Source organism: Miniopterus natalensis, chromosome 16 (assembly GCF_054644295.1).
Source record: "Miniopterus natalensis isolate mMinNat1 chromosome 16, mMinNat1.hap1, whole genome shotgun sequence".
Classification (NCBI taxonomy): Eukaryota; Metazoa; Chordata; class Mammalia; order Chiroptera; family Miniopteridae; genus Miniopterus; species Miniopterus natalensis.
The window spans coordinates 1,512,402-1,535,083 of NC_142096.1; the positions used below are offsets into that span (position 1 = coordinate 1,512,402).

Below are 22,682 nucleotides of genomic sequence, written 5' to 3' on the forward strand. Positions count from 1 at the left end.
TTTACTCTTGAAGCAGGACACGCGGGCGAAGCGGGTGCTCTGAGCTCCTGCACCGTGCGGAACTGAGCGCGGGGCCTGGCGCTGTCGCGAGAAACAGCGGCTTACACAGTAACGGCCCCCTAACCGCAGTTAGATGCCTCAGGATCTGGGAGATGCAAGAAGCTTTAAACCAGAAAATGCCAGAGAAAACAAATGAACAGAGCTATTCGTAATGAAGACTGTTCTCTTAGCAGAGAGAAACAACTATAAACACGCAGCAGGTATTTAGAAAGTTCGCCGAATTTGTGATCTTGGATCAAACTTTAAATTACTTGAGGAAAAAACACACAACTGAATGGACCTTTGTTTATACGATATGAAAAATAAATTGGATTCATTGTTTAGGCATGTGTAGTGGCAGAGCGCAAGTAAAGTTCATTAAGTAGGAGGGTTTTGCCTTATACTTTTTTCTTCTTAAGCAAAGGGCAGAAATTGTTCTTTGATTGATATATTACTAATTTACATGAAAATACAGCATTATAAATTCTTTTTGTAGATACTAATTACCTAGTAAGCCCTTATTAAATATAGTTTACAGATATGATCATCAAAACACCTTTAAATTGTGATATTGTATAATTTAAACCAGGTACAGCCACACAGTTTGTCTAGCTCTGAATTGAATTTGACTCATATTATTGCCTAACATTTGTAGTGGGATCTGGTTATTGGCAAACAAATTTTTTTATTTTTAAAGGAACTGGAAAAGCAGAATTGGTGAAGGGGATGCAAAGTTCTAAATCTAGAATAAATTTAGCTATGCCAGTATTTATTGGGAATAATTTGTTGGAAGCGTGCATAGAAATTTAATCAAAAGACATGCGTTTTTCTTGTGTAAACTAGAGATTTATGTTTCTTAATAGTTAAGAATTTTGTCCACATGCACGTCATATAAATACCTAATAAACAGTAGAAGTAAGAGAAAATGTACTTGGTAAGAATAACATAAAGCATCCCATCGATCATCAATTTCAATCTTCTGTTTCCCATTTCGTTCCGCAGGTACCAAGTCTCCTTCTGGACGACTTTCAGAAGTTAGAAGCTCGTCCATGTTTTTCTGATTCTTCATGGTGAGTTTCTTGAAAGATTTTGATCCCTAAGATTCCTGAAATCACAGATCATTTTAAATATAAATTCCTAACGTCAAAGCATCACGAAGCGAGTAGTACCCGTGGCCGTGAGAGTGCAGGTGAAACAAAAGCAAAGGCCTCAGTAGAGAAGTGCTCTGGCCCACGGAGACAAGAAACATTAATAGAAGAAAAGAGCACTTTTAATCGCTAATCGACCATTAAAATAGCATGTGAGGTAGCTTTTAAATACCCGTGTTGGTTTGTTTATTTATTTAATTTGAGGGATATATTTAGTTGCTGCTTAAATAAAATCGGAAAGATATAAAGAACCTTTTTTATGATACTTTCTTTTTTACCTTAGAGGTAAAAATGTTTGGCATCTGATTGACTCTAAGAGCTCGTCTGGAACGGGCTGATGTGTTGGCCAAAGATGTATTGATTTTTATCTAAAAGGCAGCAAGGGAACCATTTTCAGGGTCAAATAAACATTCTGTGTCTGACTCCTTCCCCACACTGATTGCAGGAGCCCGCTCTGGATTTTTTTTTAAAAATTGATTTTAGAAAGGAAAGGGGAGAGAGAGAGAGTGGAAGAGAGAGAAACACTGATGTGAGAGAGACGTAAGCAAACTGCCCCCCGTATGTGCCCCGGCTGGGGATCGGACCCGAGACCTGGTGCACAGATGAGGCCCGACCAGCTGAGCCACACCAGCCAGGGCTCCCCTAGGATTTTTAAGCACAGTTTTTTCTTTTTTCGTGTTTTTTTGTAGCTCCTGTGCAGTCACAGCCATTTAGGTCGTAACCAGCAACAGTTCAGATCCATTTTCTAGGACAGAGGTTCGTAACTTTGTGTTGGTAATTTCCCCAATAACATACACACGGTTTTGTTTCTATGCATTTTTCTGGCAAGAAGCTATCATTTCATTTGCTGAATTATCAGTGATTCTATAGCTAAAGAGCGAGTTTATTTTGACTGAAGTATGTGTTTGGGGACAGGTGCTGGGATTTGGATGATCCAGGTAAGAGGGTCTCGCTTGACCCAACCGCGAGGAAGCACAGCGATCGGGTGTGGGGGAGGCACGGCGCTGCTCAGTTCGTGAAGAAGGAACTGAGCCCTTTACTGTGACTTAGTGAACGTAAAGCTCTGTTTTTGTACTTTTCCTTCTTTGCAAATATCACACATGCACGTCTTAAGGAAAACGTATTAAATCAAGATAACTATAAAAAGATTTACATTTATTTGACTTAGGGATACTTTTTAAAATATGCGATTATCTCATTACTAGGAAGCTTTTAAAAAAAATTTCCTCGGTATAATTTCTGCCATATTTTTAAGAAATCACTTATTTTTTGCTTTATTATTATCTGAGATAAATTTATGGTCAGTTACTGCTTGTTGGTTAATGATGTTTCTTTAAAGATACTTGGAAAACCTAATATGTACTAATTATTTTCAACACAGAAACTCCTCTTTTGAAATCGTTCATCTTACTTACATAACAAAAGAACATCAAAAGAACATTATTCATTAGTTTTTACTCCTGGGTTACAATTCAGAATAAAATATATATATATTTTTTAAAGACAGAATACAGTGAATAACCATCTTGACTCTGAAAGTTATTCAGAGAAAATTTCAAGATGCTTCTGATATTTAACCCAAGTCTGGCTTCCCAAAGTTGGCTCACATTTGGGCTCCCCGAGTCTAAGTGAACGCTTTGTCGTCCATTTATTGGGCTATGTCTCTACCAAATAGAACTCAAAGTACAGGAACTTTACAGTCGTTTCTATTATAACATTTGTTAGCTGAGATTAAATGGGAGAAACTTGGAACTTCAATGTGGAGCTCGGAAGTCTGATCTCTTTCACAGCAGTTTTTAATCCAAAGAGCTCTGAATAAATTCTAATTCATTTTGGGATTCTTTTCAAACTTCGTTTCTGCAGAGAAGTGTGGCCTCGTTTCTTTTATCCACACGTATGGAGCCATCCTTGACTTTTAATGAAGGGTAATGCAAAAGCTAAAAAGTTAGAGATGCTCAATATGCTTTATTATAAGATTATCAAACAAAAAATAATTTGGACACTTTTGGGGGGCTTAGGTGGGATTTCATGATTATTTTTACATGAGACAGCATTTTCTTCCTTGTGAAACAGAAAGACCAGACTTTGCGATGACCCAACTCTCAGTGGTAATAGGCTTGCAGGAGTTACTCAGCTCTCAACTCAAACGCCGAGCTGTCCATCCCTTTGTAAGGGCCACGCGGCTGTGAAATAACGGAAACAATTGCCCTTTGAAAACGGGGTTCTGCTGGAATCCGGGCAGCACCTGCTGTTTTTCGCGGGCCGTGCGGCGGCCAGTGTTGATGTTGGATGACCTCGTCGGTTACAGTGACGGAGCCATGGACAAGGGCTGTGGTACACGATCTTTCGTGGCTCTGAAGGAAGGCCCGTGTCATTTTTTAATTCTTGAACGCTGAGCGTTAGACTAACGTAAGGATTAAAAGCTGAACGCTGGTGTCATTGTCCCCATTTTCTATCTAAATCCTTTTAATCCGAGGGAGGAGATGTTGGAGGACCTAGAAGGTTTTGTAAAGTAATCTACTTGAAATGATGAAATCTCTGAAATGTGAGCGTCTCTCCCCGTGTGGCAAGGAGCCGCTTTCGAGTAGAAGTGACTCTCCATTCCTGCTGCGGAAAAAAATTAATTTTCGCAGCAGATATAGAGGATTATTTCCAACTGTAGATATGCAGCCAACTAGCGTATTTAGCCAGGCTAGAAACTGTTCTGTTCTAAACCTGCATAAACTGTGGCTATATAATTATAATAATGACGGTCTTATTTATTGGTTCTATGAAATGTTTGCAAATACAGAAGTAGACACATGGCTTCAACAATCAGGTGACAGATGCGTAATAAGTATCTTGATTTTTATTTTTATTAAAATGTGTTTCTCTGTATTGCATCATTTTTAAAGTACAAAAACACACACACCTGCTCATGGTTGTCATTGCATTAATTATAAAAATGTTATGAACATGAATGAGGCATTTTTCAAATAGTAACTATTTATGAAAGATTAGGGGCCCAGCCGGGGCCCGGGAGACACGGGAGCGAGGCGATGCATCGCCGGCGCCCTCCCCTCCCCTCCCCTCCCCTCCCCTCCCCTCCCCTCCCCTCCCCTCCCCTCCCCTCCCCTCCCCTCCCCTCCCCTCCCCTCCCCTCCCCTCCCCTCCCCTCCCCTCCCCTCCCCTCCCCTCCCCTCCCCTCCCCTCCCCTCCCCTCCCCTCCCCTCCCCTCCCCTCCCCTCCCGGGCGGCGTGTGTAGAAACTGCGGCCCTTCCAAAGGCCCGTGCCTGGAAGTCGCCCTGGGCCTCCGCCGCCGTAGAGGGGAAGCCAACGGGCGCCTGTGGAAAGGTTCCTGCCGTTCAGGTTCCTCTCGCTCCAGACATTTCTCTCTTCTCAAATCAGACCCTGGGTTTCAGATGCAAGGTTCTGTTTAGGAAGAGAATTTTTTTTTTCCTTTTTAGAAAAATGGAAAATTCCTTCACCGTCCCAGCTCCATGCCTGGTATTAGGAGAGAAAACGGCGGGGCGGTCGGCTGCCGAGGGAGGGCAGGGAGACGGGGCAGGTGGGCGAGGGTCAGGGGGGCACAGGGAGCCCTGGAGAGAGGGCCTGGGGCAATTCTTGCTGCAGCCCCCGTGACACGGATCCTGGATCAAAACAGCAACCGCCCCTGTGCCCGCACAGGACCCACAGATCCCGGCGGGTGTTCGGCGACCAGCGGCCCTCACATCCCTGGCCACGCCGGTCTTACCCGGCATCCGTGCGACACCCCCCAAGTTCACTTCTGGTCGTAACCCTCCCTCTAAAGTTACTGTGTCCAGCACCCCCCTGGGCTCCTTAGAGTAACACCCAAGATGCCCCCCAGCCGCCTTCACATGTAACGTCCGAGCTTCCCCCTCGCCTCCCGACGCTTCCCTTTCTCTTTCCTTCTGCTCTTCTCTCTTCGAGGCTTAAAAGACAGCCTTTCAGTTTTTCAACATGAATCTATTTAAGCCACATAATGTTAAGAGAAAGATGCTATTTTTTTAAGTCTTATTTTACAGATGAGAAAACTGATATTAAGCAGTCAGTTTAACTACCTTGTCCAACATAACTCCAAAGCTGTCCGAGTGAAGCTCTCATTAATATTTCTACTAGTTATTTATAAGCGTGTCCTTAAAGCCACCAAGCTCAATGTTGCTGGATACCGTATACATCCAAGTACCAATACTTAGCAGGCAGTTGGACACGTGTATCTTGATTTCAAGGGAAATGTTCGAGCTACAAATAAAGTGTGGATCTAGTCATGGGACAGAGCGGGGTTACCTATGGTTGACAGAGGTAGAGAGTAGAGAGGATATTAGAGAGGATATTAGACCCAGAGGCAGTGCTCCCCAGGTTTCACAGTATTGCTTTTGGATTCTTGATCTGTTTCTTACGCATTAGTGTCATCGCGGATAGGGTGCTTAGTTCCCAAAAATTAAATCGCGAGAGGCAGAATGTTAGAAGTGCTAAGAGCATCGATTTCCAACTCGGCCACGAAGGGAAGGTGAACCAGTTCCGTAAATGTTCTGAATATCATTTTTCTCACCCCCCAAAGCGGAGAAATTATAACTACTTCAGAAGGTTTTGAGTTTTTATAGGAATTATTATTTGAAGTAATATTTAGTGAATTAATGGCATCCAGTAAGTCCCTTATAAGTTTTATTTTCTCTGTTCTGAAATATAGTTGGTAATAGTACCTACCCCATACTCATAAGAATTAAGTGAGATAAAGCAAATATAAGTACTAAATAAATGTAAACTCTGTTTTTTTGGTAAAATCTTTCATATGCAGGTGATGACGCCGTTCATAACAGGCGCATCCTTAGTGTCTTACGTTCCTCTGCATCAGCGCTCCCGGCTGCACTTCCGTGCAAATGAACATTTCATTTTCTGTTGCTTCAGGCTCCTCCTTTTCTTAACCCCGAAAGGCACGCATGAGAGACTCAGAGTCAAAGCTGACGTTTCCCTGTCCTTTCACCTCAACGTCAGCGTCAGTCTGTGTTTGTCTCTTGATTCTGTCAGTGGAATCACTTCAGGTATTGGAATGGAGTTTGTCCTGGTCGATACGTGATGCGCTGACAGTGTCCCGCATATGATAAAACGTGGGATTTCAAAGATTTTAGACCTTTCACCTTTTAAAATATATATCTAATATTTTTAATAAATACTTCAGCTACTCCCATCATAACTGGCCTCCATTGCGAGTTGGCAGATTTTCTTAGAGTAAATGCCATCTTCACCAGGCTGGCGAGGCTCAGGGGTTGAGCATCCAAACTGGATAAATTAAATTCTAAATATTTTTGGAACCTTCTCTGAGTCTTCAGTGTGCATTAGCAATGTGTTTGCAGTAGGCGTATTATTTTTTTTATTTGAAATCATTTTTACTGCAAGGAACTTTTATCCAAATAGCGATGAAAGTCATTAGTCTTAATGGCCCTCACTGGCCTTCCCACCACAGAACAACATCTCTTCTCGGCGCTTGAGGGAGACGGGATGCACCGTCTGGAGACATCGCCGCGTCCTCCCGACTCAGAGCTCACCTGCCTGCACAGTCTCCCGGTGAAACTCCAGGAGACGTGGTTATTTTCCTGAACAGATACCGTTGCAGTCAGAGGCTGCCAAGAAGCTCCTCGAAGGCTTTCAGAGGAGCACCTTGAAGTAAACAGTGTAATTAAGCAGGAGAACTCGGTGGGATTAGCCCACAGAGAACATCGTGTCTGTGCGGCTGGAACGGTGGGGGTGCTTCTCGCTCTTCCAGGCAACGGGGGGCGTGAGAAGCCAGAGGGGACCGAGAATCCTGGAAGCCAGGGGAGGGAAATCTGGCAACCGCTAGGTCTTTTTTGGCAGAATTCAGGGGCACATCTGATCCTGCAAATCTACCAATAATTATGAGAAACAGAGCAGCTGTTCGGTTCAAAACGAAGCTCTTCGGACTTGTCGGGCGCCGTGGTCGCAGGGGATTGGAAAAGAGAAAGTAGATTTGAGTGTCCGAGGTTCCAGGTATAGATTAGATCCCCCGCAGTAGCTTTTCAAGATGCAAAGAATAAATGGAGTATGAACATTAACGATAAAACATAAACAGTAGAAAGATGTTTAGGATAAAGGCAAGTAAAGTTGGGCAGGTGCATGGGGGTTCTCTTTTTTTGGTGGTTTCTTGGGGTTCTTTTACATTTTTTTTTATTCTTTAAATTTTTAAATTGCGGTTTGCATTCAGTGTTGGGTGTACAGCGCAGTGGTCAGACAGCCACATACTTTACAAAGTGTCTCCCCTGGTATTTCTAGTACCGCCTGGAAGAGGTGTGGAGTTGTGATGGAAGGAACATAAGCATGGGGGGGGAACCTCTTTTATTTTTGACTCTGTCAGTAAACTAGCTGTGCGACACATTTTAACTTTAGTTCCACAGCAGCTCGTCTAAGAAACAAAACGTTTATTAAATGTGATTCCAGTGGCGCTCCGTACACTTCTGGGGTGAAAGGATATGATTCTGGGAAGATCAGAGCATAGAGCCCTCTCTGGAAACGGAGGCCCCACTTTACGTCGCTGCTGGTAATGCCCCCTTTTGAAATGCTGTTAATCAAATGGGCCGCAGTGTGGAGAACTTCGCTTTTCATATTGCAAAGCTCTAAAAGTGGAAGCGTGATCTCCTTAGCGTCGCGCCCAACGCGAAACATCCCGAACACTAGGCGAATCGTTCACAGCGCTCGCTCGTTTCTCAAAGTAGTCCGACGTGATCTTAGGGGCCTTTAGGATTTTATTTTTAAGACCATGTTGCCTCTTCTGGTGTGTGGAGAGGGGACTGTAATGGGATGAGTGGGGAAGAGAGAAAATTAAGATTTTTTCATTGGAAAAATGGAAAACAGTGTCGGTGTGGGGAAGACGCGTAGAGGGTGAGACGTGGCTAGGGTTGTATTTTGTGGGTAAAGGCGACTGGAATTATCGGTTCACTGCATGTGTAGGTGAAGAAAGCAAGTAATCAGGAATGACTGGAGTTTTTATTCTGAGCAACTGGACACATGGTGGTTTCATTATAGAACTTGAAGACTTATAAAGATTGAAATTACACAGCTTAAATTCAGTAAAAATAAGTTTGATGTGTACTTCATTATACATATTATATATGTTTCTGTAAATGTTATTATCTTGGTAACTTTTCTTTAGGGACCCGGAGGCAGATCCTGAGGGAACACTGGATATATTTATTTTTGAAGGGAATTTAAAAATATATTGCAGCCCAAATTTCTTTACCTTGTCTGATATGTACATATTGAAGTTAGGTCTTGAGTAGCTTTCCAAAAGCAAGAACCCCTAATATTGAGAATTAATGACAAATGTAAAATATTGAAGGATTATCAACCTAAATGATGGGTAGCCTTTTGTAATTTTATGTGACATTTTATAGTGAATAAACTAACCTATTGAGCACTGAAAAAAGTCAATAAGGAGCATTAATTGAAAAACTATGAAAAAAGTAAGATAAGATGCCCTGGCCAGTGTGGCTCAGGTGGCTGGGCACCAAGAGGCCACCGGTTCGATTCCTGGTCAGGCGCACGCCTGGGTTTCGGGCTCAATCCGCAGTAGGGGGCGTGCAGGAGGCAGCCGATCGCTGTTTCTCTCTCTCCATCTCCCTTCCTCTCTCTCTAAAAATCAATAAAAACATATTTTTTTCAAAATGGGATAAGATGGGCTTTTTAAAGTTCATTTATCAGAGGAAAAAAGAGGAGACCACTTTATTTTATGTAGAATCTGTAGGAAACATGCTTTAATAGGACTGATTCACAGGTGAAAACCCTTGTCCGTCATGGTCTGAATCCACCGCAGGTCCTGAGACTTCATGTTTGCTGCACACGTTTATTTTAAGGATCCAGATGCCTGTACGTGTCCAGATATTCTTGGAATCCACCCGAGTCATTTTTCCTATGCCTGTGCAACCAGTATCGCCTGGTTTTCATTTCCTTTGAATTGTGATAACAATAACTCACTTCTCTGGCAGGAGTTAATATTTTATTTCCCCATTGGTGTTAATAAGAGCAAACCTTTGCAAGAAGCATATTTTGATTAAAGATTCAGCACTGTGCAGCCTTCTGCATTTTAAAATTCAGTGTGGTTAATCTATATTTCTTCCCAGAGGTATTTTTATTACCCCTACAAACTGGTATTTCAGTCATTTTTTTCTTGCACGGTGAAGGCACACGGTGGCTTTAATAAATGGATGTTTAAAAGTGTTGGGAATACACTAGTAAACGAGGTGAGAATGCATCTAGCCCTGGCGGGTTTTACATCCCCCGGACAAGGAAGCATATAATCAATTAAAGATACAAATTAGAAAGGTTTCTGAACAGGAATGAGCGTGGTTAATATAGGCTACACCTACTTTGGATCAGTGGTGACTCCAACTGTATACTCTCAAGCAGTTTCCTACGGAAGTGTTTCCTTTAATCGGAGTGGGTGAGATTATACGTAGCAATAAAGAAATCCCAATATCTCAGTAGCTTAAAACAGGAAAAAATGTATCTGTCGCTCATGTCACAAGCAGAGGGACACGGAGCGGCATCCCTCGGCTCTTCTGCAAATCTAACAGTAGCGTCTGTAAGCCCCGTGCTCTGCTGTTAGGAGGGAGGAAGGGGCCAGGGGAGGGGTTCCCAGGGCCACGTGTGGAAGCAGCTGATGCTTCAGGTTCCATTGGCAGAAATAAGTCACAGGACCCCCAATATTTCAAGGGAAACTGAGAAAAGTATGGTGTCAACACGACCGTGGTGATGTGTTTGGCGCTGTGCTTGCGGAGTTCCGTCCTCTATAAAGATCAAAGAACTAATATGACTACTACTAATTACGACAATAATGATTATTAATAATAATTATGTCACTACTATAAAAATTATCATTTTTCTTATTAAGATTTTTTATTCTTTCTACAAAACAAACAATTTCAGGGTGTTTGTTATTAAATTAAGAACAAACCGATTCTCCAGATACCCAGTTTTTCTACATCTTGATGTAGTGGTTTATTTTTTAAATGTCTTTATTGATTTCAGAGAGATGAAGGAAGAGGAAGAGAGAGAGAGAGAGAGAGAGAAACATCAATGATGAGAGAGGGTCACTGATCGGCTGCCTCTTGCCTGCCCCCGACTGCTGATAGAGCCCGCAACCCAGGCCTGTGCCCTGACCGGGAATCGAACCCACGACCTCCTGGATCCTAGGTCAATGCTCAACCGCTGAGCCACGCCCGCTGTGCATTGATGTAGTTATTTTGGTACATTTTGTCATGGCAACTATGTTAAAATACACGTCAAATCCCTGTGGCTCCTTCCTATTGGGGTGAAAATAGCCCATGGCATCGAAGTTACAATGCACCAAGCCAATAATCTGACACCAAGGTGATGAAGTAGGAATTAGTCATGGGTTATAATTTCCGTGAGAATGTGAGCGTTTGGAAGGGGCCCTTCCACCCCTGCCCCTACTCCCCAGGCACCATTCCCGGTCTCCCCGTGAGTCTCAGGTTGAGAGGTGGCCCCCAGGAAGGGACGTCCATGTTCTGACTCCCAGAATCTAGGCACAGAACCATATCTGCAAAACGGTCTTTGAAGGCATAATTAAGTTAAGGATCTCCAGATGAAAACATCCAGAACCGGTAGGGACTTTATAAGAGAAAGACAGTTTTGGCACAGAAAGAAGAGAGAAGACAGAGGGGTGACGAGGTGATAGGAAGAACGTGAAAACGGGGGTTACACACCCATAAACCGGGACGCTCAGGTAGCAAGAGCTGGAAACGCCCAGGAAGGACCCTCCCCTAGAGGCCGCAGGGCCCTGCAGACGCCTTGGTTTTAGAAAAGCTCCTGGCCTCACGAATTGCTAGAGGATAATTTTCTCTTGCTTTAAGCCACCAGGTTTGCGTTCGTTTGTTACAGCCCTAGAAAGCCAATCAATCCATAGGCTCAGTTCCCGTTTTCATAAAGCGCAGCGTAGGGAGGGCTGAGACGCGCCTACACAGGCATTAAACAGAAAATACCGCTTTTGAAAGCCTTGCCTTTGAACCTGAGAGAGTTGAGTTCAATTTCCTGTGCTTCTAATTAACAGCTTCATTTTCTCGTCTGCGCAGCGGAAAGCGCAGCTCTTGAGCTGTCAGCCTGGGGAAGGAGCTGGTTCTTGCTTTGCTTTTATGCTGGTGTCTCGGGGGCGAGGCCGGCCTGGTCTGTTCTTCAGCAGCCCCGCGCCCATGTGGAGTAAGACCGGACGCATGCGGTTCATGTTAGTTTCCAGAGTTTCTTCCACACTGTACCGAGTCCACCAGAGGGCCCTGCACGGATTAGTTATTGGCCTTGGGAGGCCTCCTGTTGGTGTTGACGTCTCACTTTCGGCTCTGGGCCCCAGGGGTGGAGAGCTTTCGTGACGGGCTCTCTGGGGTCTGTCTTTCCTCTGTTGCCTCCATGTGAATCCTTGTTAGTTATTTGTTCTCTTTGGGTTTTGGTCTCCACCCCTTGTCCACTTGTCCATGTGTCTCCTGGGCCTATCGAGTGGAAGGTAGGGTTTCCCTAAAATCCCGTTAGGGTCGTCTCTTCTTATCACATCTCCTGTGTTTTCCACGATGGAAGTGTCCCTATGGTTCCCTCAGCCATGAGTTGCTAAATTGTATGCTGAGTACTTTTCCAGGAGGTCGGATTGAGCCGCTGCTGATAAACATCATACGTATGCATATGAACACACACACACACACACTCTGTACCCTGCCAAACACATAAAGCAGTTAGTGCAGTGCCTTGCATATAATATAATTTTAAAGCTAAGCTTTTTATTAAAAATAGTCATGAATATTACATACACAATATAAAATACATAAAGTATGGGACAGTTTTGAAGCGATGTCAGTTGTTTTGGGTGAGGCTCTAAGTGCATTCTCAACCTTCAGAAATTCTCCACGGTGGCAAATTTCTCGAACGTCTGTTCCTGGCTTGATCTGTTTTCTGAATACAATCAATGAGTGACTCAGTTCCCCAAACCCTGAAACTTCTCTGTCAGAGCTGGAAACACTGCAGAAATGTTCAGGGAATTGATGCTGATGCACAAAACCGGTGGAAACCGACCCGGCAGGAAACTCAATTTCAGGACATGGAAGTCTTGCTGGGCTTATTGATCTGAACTGTATTTTCACCCCGGGATGCCACTCCCTTAACAAACGCTCTACCTTGTTTCTCTGTACGTGGAAGAAATAAAATATGAAGAAAAAAAAATCATTTTCTACCATTTCTAATACAATATTCCTCAAATTACAGCAAGTTGCTAACTAATGAAACCCTTAAGGGGAAGAGCTAATAAGTATTGATGTGAGATTGACTAAGAGAGTAGAAATCTTATCCAAGTAAGAAAAAGAGAAGTTAAGACGTAGTCAATGGCAAGGAAACCTCATTCAAGCCAAGACAAAGCGGAAGGTGTTATTTTAAATTATTATTTGCGTAACATATTCCTGATCTGTCTTTGCATGGAGAGCGTGTGAAGGCGGTTTGGCAAGTCGAGTGCATAAGATCACTCTGCCTGGACGCTGAGTCACTGCCGGCGGGAAGACGCTCCACCCAGCGCTCAGGGTCCCCTTCAGCCCTGCCAGTCCCACCCTGTAGGGTCCTCTTGGGCCCTGCCAGTCCCGCCCTGTAGGGTCCTCTTCGGCCCTGCCAGTCCCGCCCTGTAGGGTCCTCTTCGGCCCTGCCAGTCCCGCCCTGTAGGGTCCTCTTGGGCCCTGCCAGCCCCGCCCTGTAGGGTCCTCTTCGGCCCTGCCAGTCCCGCCCTGTAGGGTCCTCTTCGGCCCTGCCAGTCCCACCCTGTAGGGTCCTCTTGGGCCCTGCCAGTCCCGCCCTGTAGGGTCCTCTTCAGCCCTTCCAGTCCCACCCTGTAGGATCCTCTTGGGCCCTGCCAGTCCCACCCTGTAGGGTCCTCTTCGGCCCTTCCAGTCCCGCCCTGTAGGATCCTCTTGGGCCCTGCCAGTCCCACCCTGTAGGGTCCTCTTGGGCCCTGCCAGTCCCGCCCTGTAGGGTCCTCTTGGGCCCTGCCAGTCCCACCCTGTAGGGTCCTCTTGGGCCCTGCCAGTCCCGCCCTGTAGGGTCCTCTTGGGCCCTGCCAGTCCCGCCCTGTAGGGTCCTCTTGGGCCCTGCCAGTCCCACCCTGTAGGGTCCTCTTGGGCCCTGCCAGTCCCGCCCTGTAGGGTCCTCTTCAGCCCTTACAGTCCCACCCTGTAGGATCCCTTTCAGCCCTGCCAGTCCCGCCCTGTAGGGTCCTCTTGGGCCCTGCCAGTCCCACCCTGTAGGGTCCTCTTGGGCCCTGCCAGTCCCGCCCTATAGGGTCCTCTTGGGCCCTGCCAGTCCCACCCTGTAGGGTCCTCTTGGGCCCTGCCAGCCCCGCCCTGTACTCGGGAGTGGGGTGAGCAGGACTTTCCTTAACACCCTTACTCCTGGGACGTTACTCCCCGGAGTGGGCCCAAAAGCAGCGGGTTCTCCTTCGTGGGGGCGGCGGGGGGGGGGGCCCCAGAGCGCCCCTCTACTAAGACGGGAGCGACGGGGACGGGGCACAAAGCCTCCGGACATTCTGGTGCCTGGTGCTACTTCACAAGCAGATGAAGACAGCCCGAGGGCCCGGGAAGACCGAGCTGCAGAAGGAAAGCAGAAGCGAACCAGTCACGGTGAATTCATGTCTGTGCCGTCGCTGTGGCTCGATGTCCCCTCTGCTTCGCATCCCTGGCTGTGCTTTGCTAGGCCACAGGCTTTACGCAGGATGCTGACCCCGGTGTCGTAACCGTTCGCTCCTTCACTTATTCTTGTGACGTATTTTTCAAGTGCCTGCAATGTGACTCGAAGGTATTTGACTAAACGTTACCGACACAAAGGTTTGCAAGACAGTCGTCACTCCGAAGGAACTTGTGTTCAAGAGCAGCAGGCCGTAAACAGATGCTTTTAACGTAATGGAGCCGGAGTGAAAGGCGAGCCTGCGCCGGAGCGGGTGGCAGGGCTGCGGGGGCGCTTTCCTGCGGAAAGGACCGGGCGAAGGAAGACGGTCGGTGCCCCGTGAATTTTACGCACGATTTTAACCCTTAAACATGGTCTAGATACGTTTGGAACCTACGTGAAGGAATACCCCCATTTTAACGGCGAATGGATATATGACGCCGTAGCGGAGCTAAAACACTAATATTTAATTACTGGAAAGCAAACGACCTGGGGGGACTTAGTCTCGCGCGATGTTGCACAGGCTTGAAAGCAGCTCACCGCCGAGCAAACAGTCGAGTTTCTAAACTGTAGTGAAACATTGGGGGACTTAGTATTCAGAATACACTTTCTTCTATAGTTCTTACTTCACTGGCAAAATTCTCAAAGTAAAATTTCTGTCTATGGTAACAGTCAAATGTAATGAGACCAAACATTGGTCGAAAAGAAATATAATCCAAGCCGGTGGCATCTAAAAAGCTATTGAAGAAAACCATAATCCCAAGTCAATGCTCATGTGGAGTGAGGACTTACTATGAATTTATTTAGGAGGCAGAATATCCACCCTCTGCTCCCTTGGGGGAGAAACAGAGGGTGACGGTGTTCAGTCCAGACAAGGCCTCGTGACCCGCCACTTTTTTTTGAAAATACAAGGGAGCCACTGCAAGGTGCAGGTAACTGAGCTAAAGCTCCCTCTCTTCTAAAGATAAAAACCACCAAAGCTGAAAATTGATATTTTAACAAGAAGAACTGCCGTGTGGCGGGAGGTTGAGGAGCTCAAATACACTTGGAAACATATTCGAACAGGTTCTCACTGATCTGATTTGTGGGATGGCCTGGTGTTGGTTGTTTCTAAGATTTGTGCTGAGGACCTTACGTGGTGACGTTTGTGACCTGTCCTGGCACATGGCATGACCCTCGAACGCAGGAGGCTCCCCCTTTCTCAGCTCCTCCCAGTATCCCGAGGGCCACGTGCTCTGCGCCTGCTCCCCAGACAGTGCGTTTTGGTGGCCGCAGTAAACAATGACTTTGCACAGTTTTTGTAATGGTTATAATGAATAATTATATTTTATTAACATTTTATTTTTCATACATGTTTTATACATCTGTACCTATCATTAAAGTAATTATTTAATAGTAATTATTTGCAGAGGGAACTTGGCAGGGTGTCATCTGTTAAGACAGGTTGGTCAGATTTGACATCTTGCTGTCACTGTGAAGCCCAATGAAAATGGGGCGAGGTCACTCTTAAAGGGTTTCCACACATGATTTTTTTTCCTAGTAGAGCCTCTTGGTCTTAGATTTCAGCCAATCTGTTTTTCTTTCAGGCCAACGAGTTACTGTTCTAGTAGGTGTAACTCAGTGGGTAAGTTAGAGGGTCCTGCCTTGGATGTCTGGGAGCCTTACATTCTAGGATAGTTTATTTTGCATACGAAGAAAAATGACTGGGCAGAACATAAGCATTATTTTTTTTGACTTCAGGTGTCAGCACGTTAGCTGTACACACTGAAGGGTAATCATGTCCCTCTTTGGCATAAAACATGTAAAAATGGTGAACTCTTTTAGATTAAAGGAAAATTTATATCTGCGAACAGAGCGGGGCTGTGAATTTCTGATGAACTATTTTAGATTTTATGATACTGTAGTCAGTTGCATAAATCTTTGAATACAAATACTCTGTAGTCATCATTTTCGGTTCACTAGCATAATGCAGCCAAAATCTACTGCTCCTATAATTTCTAATTATAAAATTTAAGGATATTCTTGATGAGACATATTTTTTGCCTCTTGTTTGAGATAACCGTGTTATGTGTAACTAAGAATAGTCAATGTAAAATATTTTTAACTAGTATATTAGAATTTTAAAGTCCAACTAGTATTTTCTCTTGAGTGATGAGAGGCTTAATACGTTCATTACAATAGTGTTGTCATCTTTAAAGATGTTGTTGACACATTCATTTTGTATAGTGGGCGCAAAGGCAGTGGGACACTACTACACAGAATTCATCAGTGATTCTCAAATGTATTATGTTACAGGGGCCACATAATTCATCAGTTATCCTCAAATGTTATTTATAGGGTTTTAAAGAAGCAAAGGCCATCTCAGAAAAACAGTAGAATGACCACTCATGATATGGGAGGTGCTGTGAGTTGGGGATTTGAAATTCTCCAAATCACTCTATTTCCAATTTTAGGGGCAAGATACTTTACCAATCATTGTCCTGACTTTCTTGTAAGAGACTTATAAGGTTTTGACACCAAGTTAAGCCAGCAGGGTGGGACTCATTTGTCCAACGCTTAGTTGGCCTTACAGCTTAAGAGATGAGAGTCTTTGGAAATAATCGTTGGTACTTGCTGACATTTTTACCATGTTGTCATCTGGTAATTAAAACCTTTATAGCTTTAGCATTTCTTTATTGAAGCTCTCTGGTTCACTGAGAAGGGCTGAGCCCTACTATGATGATACTGCTCTTCATGTCCTTCATAACACTCTATATTAATCATCTATTATTCTGTCAGAATATCATCATCCATTGGCATTTCATTCCAGGCGACTAGAGGTGGTAACTCTCTCACTGTTATGTTACATGAGCATCTACCAGTCTGCCCTTCAAATGCAGTAGTGTCCCCCTGCCTTTGCCCCCACTGTATCAGATCCTCAGGATCTTCAATCCCAGGTTATAATTTCTAGGAGAATGTTCTGCGTGCGAACACTTCTGCTGTCGGTTATTACAGTGATCGCATGTCTTAGCTGCAGTAGAGAACATCCAGTGTGGTTAAAGCAGACCTGGATGTCAGATATACAGGGAACGGTGGGCACCCCTGAAACAAAGGGCTGCAGGATGACCCCCAGGAATGCTGCTCTGATCCACGGCGCGGAGAGCCAGCTGCTCTCCCAAGGGAGCGATGCCCCTTCTAGGATCAAGATTCTGCCAGTGCGGAAGCTGCCTTCCCAGCTGCTGGTCAGAACTGTGCTCCCTCGGCCTCAATCTGCACTGGGACGAAAATAGACATCCCCTGCGTTTCTGCCTCCTTTAGGTCACTCGGCTCAGGAACAGTCTATGCAACTGCATTGGGTCTCCAGAAGCTCATTCCTACGTCTGCTCTTCAGCAGCAAAAGAGGCTGGGAAATGGGATGTATTTCCATTTTCACTTTTGCATTAGGGTCTATAGTCTGGGAGGCTCAATATCGACCTAGAAAGCACAGTGTCGGAAAGTTTAGGGTTGTCCTTTCCGCTCGCACTTCCCTAGTCACCTGTTTGAGACTCGCTGGCTAAATGCTCGGTGGGGTTGGCTTACACAACAGAAGATGACCACACATGCATGATACCCTCGGGCTCCTGCCAAGTTGATCACTGGACAGGATTCCCCAGAACCATGTACAGAGCAAGAGCGCCAGTTAGGTTCCTGTAGCTTACACATTGGCTTGGAAGGTTATTATAAGAGAAGAGCTCAGAACTAAAAATAATAAAGAATTAGAGAACACATATTGTAATCGGGGCACAGCGAAAGCTCTCACTGGGACATGTGTATTCAGGAACACATTTCAGACGTGAGCCTGATGCTGAAAGACCCGAGTTTAGTTTTTTCATTCTTTGCTTCATGACTCTTGACTTCAGAAGGGAAAATAATTTTGATCGAAGCATTTTTCATCTTTTAGAACCTAGACACCAAGTAAAATCAAGAGGTAGGTGTAATAAAAAAATGGCTGTCAGTACGAATACGTTTGATTCCATTGCTATTTGCTGAAATCCTACTGTTTGCCTGGCCTGTTGCTAGATGCTGGGGTTAGAATGGAAAATTAGGTAGTTACCAGAGCTAGAGATGGAAGATACGTTCCAGGATAAAGGTATGAAATTGAAAAGAGATTCTGGGATTTCAAGTCATGAGCCACGTACTTGCAATAACAGTGACGGATGCAGGTCGGCACCTGCACGGGTGAGAGAATCTGTGTCGAGAAGACAGTTTAGCCATTTGGCAGAGTAAAGACCAGGTTGAGGAATCAGCTGAATTTGGGAGGCTGTGGGAGGCCCCGAAGGCTCCCCGAATGGAGGATAACTTGGTCTCTGCTCCTTTATAAGAAGATTACACTGAGATTCCTTTATCTACTAATACCTGAGAGGTGCAAAGATATTTATTTCCAAAGTGCTATAATAGGTATAATCTTGTATCCACATACATTCTTAACGCCAGGGAGGTGAAAGAGATTTTTGCCATTTCGCTGTTAGGAGGTCACCGGTTCTCGAAGGTCAGACAGTTCACTTGGCACAAATCTCTATTTTAAGGGGACTGTGAGATCGTATTTTGAAATTATCTTTCACAGACTTTCACATCTTATTTCCTTTTGAGTAGCTGAAAGCTGCAGATCATCCTGATTGAGACATGCACTTAGAATGTGCTGCAGGAAAACAGTTATAGACACGCCAGCAGAGGCTCATGGCTATGGGACCCCGGCAGTAAGGCACACCTGCTCGTGGGGATGGTTTCAAAACCCACGGAGAGCCCCTCTCCCTAATAACAGCTATTAGAGCAGAATGCGCTGTATTTACAAACACTGGCTTTTCAATTGGTCCTGTGCATCCATAGTGACTCTATTAGGTTTAAACTACTGTGAAATCATGAAATTAACTTTACTAATCGTATTTGCAGAAAAGATCTTCAATGCTGAAAAGTAAGGTCAAGAGGGTAATTCGTTGGCTTGGATTTTGGTGGTTATTAGTGAGGCAGAACTGGAGGTCTGTTTACTTAAATCACATTTCCAGGGGGCAGAAATCGCTCTATAGCAGAACCATTCGTGGATTATGCAGAAATCGGGGGAGATTAGACAACTGGACCTTGAGCAGAATATTACAGGAAAGGTCAAAAAATGAATCTCCCTTTAAGTTACGCTGTTATGTGTGTGTGAATGTACGTATGCATTTGAAATCTCCGTGGCATCAAGGAGGCGTGCAGCCGTCTAGATATCTCCTCCTCTGTTACTCTAGATACTAACTCAGTAGGCTCATAGCTTAAGGTCATTAAAGTCTCAGAGCCCAACGTGTGGGTACAGTGGAGAAGGACTCACACAACTTCGTAGTGATGTTTAGACCCACAGGCCCATGCCGATGCTTCTTTTTAGAAGAGCACTTAAAAGTTTGAGCCTGGAACTCATAATCCATGGGTCGTAGAGCCAGTCCTTTGATGGCCAATGAGGGGGAGAAAAAATCTCCAATGTCCCGAACCCGCAGCTGGGAATGCCAGAGGCAGGATGCCGCTGTCCCCAGTGTCTTGCACCTCTCATGCCGTTGCTTATTAGAACAGAGATCTGTAGGGCTTGTTTCCTTCATCCACTCTATCACTTCTCTTTTTGTTGACATGGGAGAAAGTTTCTTCATTGAATAAGAAAAGAATAAGCATGTTGATGTTTAAAACATTTTTTTGATTACAGCAATGGAATATTCTGAATTAAAACAACGTATTTTTCCTTCTTGGCAAAGCCCCCTTTATGCAATCCTTGGGCCTTTCATAACTGACCTTGGGGAAGCTGTACTGCCCCGGGGCACAGAGAATTCCAAAGGAGCCCAGTTAGAACATCCTGAAGTCACTGGCTCTGAGTCCTGCCTCGGCCTTAACTTCAGTTTGGGTTTTGATAGCAAGAGCAGTACATTTGCAATGGTTTTTAAAAAAAACACATTAATTTTCAGTCAGTTTGGCCTTGACTACCAAATTCAACCTGGCAAACTTTGTTTCCGAAAACACAAAGCGTAGAGGAATGCGGCTGAGAGCAGAGAGGCCTCCTTTCGTGCAGAAGAAGAAATGTGCGAACTCTCTGAACTAGGGATAGAGCCTCGGCGGAGCCCGAAAGGGAAGAGCCTGTGGGAGCTGAGCTGTGAGTTGGGGGGGCTCCCTGGTGCCTTTTTCTTTCCTGTGGAAATCGGAGGGAAGGCGGCGGAGGGTAGAGGCAGAAATTCCAGAGTGGCCGAGGAGATGACGAGGCTTTGGTGAGCCGGGACGTTTGATCGCGGCCGGTCGTTCACGCAGACGCCTCGGCACAAGGGTGGCAGAGGCCGAGCGAGGCGGGGATGGCGACTCGCCGCCTCGTGGAACAGGCGGGAGAGAGAAGCAAGGGCCTCGGCCTCCAGGGAGGCCCCGGGGGAAGCAGGCACGAACGTCTGTGGTCAGCAGGAGGCAAGCGAAGGGCCTCGGCCTCCAGGGAGGCCCCGGGGGAAGCAGGCACGAACGTCTGTGGTCAGCAGGAGGCAAGCGAAGGGCCTCGGCCTCCAGGGAGGCCCCGGGGGAAGCAGGCACGAACGTCTGTGGTCAGCAGGAGGCGGAGAGAACCGGGGCCTGGAGGCCGGGGGACGGGTGTTAACCGCGCACATCGGCGGGGCCTGCGGGTGCCCTGAGGAGCAGGAGCAGGAGCCAGGGCTGCTGCCGGGGGCCGGGGGCCAGGGGCCGGGGGCCGGGGACTCGCCCAGGGTCACGCCTGATCCCTCTGCAGTCCCCGTGACCCTGACGGGAGTGGTGAGCGGTGAGGGCACAGTCCTGCACTCGGGCCAAGTGCTGTCCAAAGGACACAGAATGGGCAGGATGAAAGTTTAACTGTAAAGAAAAGGAGGGATGAAAGCTAGAGTATATTTGCTCTGTAGTAAGTGATCAAGTTAATCTTTTCATACCTGAGTTATATGAACTACCATACTGTGAAATAGGTTTCCTACATCAACGACCTTAGAAATCTATTATTTCTTCATACTATGTGCGCATGGGAGAGTATGGCCTTAAGTGGGGAAATAACGTTTTCATTCGGGTTGGGACAAACACTTCTGTCATTATATTTATTAAACCCAGGTTAATGAAACACACGCAAACACCAACATCAGTGCTCCCCAGGCAATCATGATTCACTTACCATCTTTTGTATTTTTGTTGTATTTAAACACTACTGATTTTCATCGATTTAATATTTTCCTTATTTACTGAAAAAATATTACATTTCTAATTATCCTGTCAAAGCAGTTATTTAAATTAAATCTTTGGTCTGACTGGATAATCTTTTTTTATTTGTATTAATTATAAATATTATTATTAAAAAGAACAAAAACACCCAAACCATAACTAATGCCATCAGGTAGTCACTAAATTTTGGACAGCATTGATCTTATTGATATTGAAATGGAAAAAATCAAATGAAAGTCAGTTTATTCAAGGATCTTATATTCAGTAATTCTCAATGAGGCACCATTTATAATTTTTTGGTGGGGGAGGAAGATTTCTGTGAAAAATTCCATTGGGGTTTAGAAGGGATTGCATTACATTACTTGTAGAGTGTGGAGATTTCTGCAACATTCATTCTTCCAATCAGTGAAAACAGAGGGATGTCCTTCCATGTATAGGTCACTTATGGTTCTTTTCATCGGTGTTTTATAGTTTCAGTGTGCAAGCCTTTTGCCTCTTTGGTTAAGTTTACTCCTAAATATTTTATATATTTTTTTGAGGCCATGTAAATGGTAATATTTCTTGATTTATATTTTGGATCCTTTGCTGTTAGTGTATAAAACACAAATAATTTTTCCATGTTAGTTTTTTGTTTTTTTTTTTAATATGTCTTTATTGATTTCAGAGAGAGGAAGGGAGAGGGAGAGAGAGAGAAACATCAATGATGAGAGTCATTGATCAACTGCCTCCTGCACGACCCCTCCTGGGGATCGAGCCCACAACCTGGGCCTGGGCCCCGACCGGGAATCGAACCGTGATCTCCTGGATCCTAGGTCGACGCTCAATCACTGAGCCATGCCGGCTGGGCTCCATGTTAGTTTTTTTCCTACAACTTTAATGAGTTTGTTCATTTGTTCTAACAGTTCATGTGTGCTTGTGTTTGCGTTTGTGTTTGTGTGTGTGTTTGTGTGTATGTTTGTGTTTGTGTGTGCACACACTCTCTTCAGGTTATAAAACCACTTCCGCTCTTAATGTGTGTTCGGCATGGTACGTATAAAATAGGATACACACATGGGTATCAATAAAAATATTGATATTTTGCTAGAAAATATTGAGGTTCAGATCATCAAAACCAGAAGTTAAGAATCAAAGTTGCTAGGAAAATAGATCTTAAAAGTTCTCATCACAGGGAAAAAAAAAATAGGTCAACTATGTGGTGATAAATGTTAACTATTGTAACTACGGTGGTGATTGCTTCACAATATATGCAAATGTCAAGTCATTATGTCGTACACCAGATACTCATGTACTGTTATATGCTAATTATATCTCAGTTAAAAAAAAGATTAAAACATCAAATATTCAGAATTACATTCTTCTACTGAGATGACCATAGTACTTGGGTAGAGCTCGTACCTAACCTAGACTGCCTTTCACAGGTAACTGTTCATGTTGCCTGAAAGGAGGAACGTGAGTGGTTTTGTTCCCACGTTTACTTAAAGGCTGAACTTCCTGAAATACTCGATTCAGTGACTCCCCTTCTTATACATGTTCAAGGTACCCCGTGGACTGTATCTAAGGAGCAGAGACCTTAGGCTAGAAATTTCAACT

At 44.8% G+C, this 22,682-nt stretch overlaps 1 long non-coding RNA gene across 16 annotated transcripts in view; it reads left to right on the forward strand.

Moving 5' to 3' along the window:
- LOC107526463 (uncharacterized) overlaps window positions 1-22,682 on the forward strand; it is a 276,844-nt gene that overhangs the window by 50,985 nt on the left and 203,177 nt on the right. For 15 of the 16 annotated variants that reach the window (XR_015715769.1, XR_015715774.1, XR_015715766.1 and 12 more), the window contains exon 2: window positions 1,042-1,109. This is a non-coding gene — a long non-coding RNA (uncharacterized LOC107526463). Of the gene's footprint in view, window positions 1-1,041; window positions 1,110-1,926; window positions 1,944-22,682 lie in introns of those variants that run through there. The other variant, XR_015715779.1, reaches the window with a different exon arrangement.